This window comes from Amphiura filiformis, chromosome 4, assembly GCF_039555335.1.
Source record: "Amphiura filiformis chromosome 4, Afil_fr2py, whole genome shotgun sequence".
Lineage (NCBI taxonomy): Eukaryota > Metazoa > Echinodermata > Ophiuroidea > Amphilepidida > Amphiuridae > Amphiura > Amphiura filiformis.
The window spans coordinates 8,915,544-8,917,455 of NC_092631.1; positions in this window are offsets into that span (position 1 = coordinate 8,915,544).

Sequence of the window (1,912 nt, forward strand, 5' to 3'; positions counted from 1 at the left end):
ATGTGATTTTCCCGCCCATCTAATTTGCATATGTGCATAACTAATTAGCATTATACTTAAAGCTAATTAATTATGCAAATATGCAAATTAGATGGGCGGGAAAATCACATGTTAAAGGTTTAGGTCATAGAGACACATTGGCAAAGTTTCAGGTCAAAATTCTTAAAGGTAAAAGTAGTATGAAGGGTTATTCATAAAATATTGGGAAAATATTGGCAAAAATTAATATTAATGAGCACATTTTGCCAATTTTCCTCATTAACTTCATCAATATATTGGCAAAAACAATAGAATACAAAGAATCTTTCAACAGCAATATCTCAAAAACCGTTTGTCCGATTTGGCTCAAATTTTGGAATTAAGATTATTTTGCATATCTCTCGGCAACAAGTCTATTTTAATCTCAATCAGAGCAACTTGATTTTGCCTTTCGTACCACAAGTGACTTTACGTTCCTATGTGGCTTAGTTTGGTTAGCCTTCATCTTGGATTGCTTAATGTGCTATAAGTGGTACCTTTGTCAATCGTCAGTCTTTAAATCTCGCATTTGTTGGAAAGCCGTCAAAAGCATATTTCGATAAAAATGCTCATATTCAATTATTCTGTGCAAAATACTTGTAGTGGTTAATAAATAATGAAACAAGGTATGTGGAACATGTTTGTGTTGATTCGCAAATCAATGTTCAACTTGTTCTGTTCAGGAATTCCAAGACTTATGTCAATTTAAACAATGATTATGATTTGTCAATAACTAAGGTGCTCGTATTGGGTTTTTTTGCAGAACCAACAACAACAATAACTACAACAAATACAACATCTTGGGAATAAGTATCAGGGGCGGATTTAGAGGGGGCGCACTCGGCGCACGCCCCCTCTATTTTTTGCAGAGGGGCTCCTGACTTTTGTATTTTTGCAGAGCGGCGCCTGGCTTTGTGTGGGCGCCGAGCCACCGCGGCAGCGGCGGTTGCTCGGCGCCCCTCTATTGAAAATGCCTGGATCCGGCCCTGAGTATAATACCCTCCACAACCTCATACTAAACTTATCCCGAAAAGAAATATATAGATTGAATATATTCTACTACAAAGAGAATACTAACTGTTACTATACTCAAGACATCAGCAATATTTGAAAATATTTGAGAATATTGAGTACATGATGTAGTGACATCAACACTTTGGTTCACACTTCCCTTTTCACCCCGCTTTGCACCTGATATATATTCTGTTTATGTGCATCATTGAAACTAATGGAATATAAAATGAAGTCACTATACATCAAGAATACAAATTGAACAAGTGACAACTTCTGACTTATGAACAACATACGAATCAATCATCCATAACGGAAAGAGGCTTCTTTTTACAACACTTCTCTTGATCTAAATTAAAGGCAAATACCTGCAATATAACAAAACCGCTGGTTATCTTATATGGTAGTGCACCTTTAGCGTCTGCTCGTTGACACCGTTCATGGTTGCTTTTTAAGCGAAAGCTGTATAAAGGACTTGTTCGAGAAAAATCAAAACAATCAGGTTTTAAAATTAACAGAGTTTATATCTAAATAATATTTCCGCCTTAGACTGAAGAAGAAAATGTGATTTTCCAAAATACTTATCATATATTTTCATGCAAACAATTACTATTTTATATGCGGTTTGTATGGCAACGGACGCCATATTGGACTTTTTATCTTAAAGCCATATTGTAACATTTGCTGCGAAGGACGTCCTTAATATTTTTCAAAAGTCTGTTTTTTACACGATTTTAATGTACTTTACTAAACTAATAACAAAAATCGAGACTTTAGGTGCTGTAGTTTTGCCAAAGTCCGAGATTTTGAATAATTATGATGGCAATATTAGTACGCGATAAGTAATTCAAGATATACATCAGGTGGTGTATGACGTGCAGTC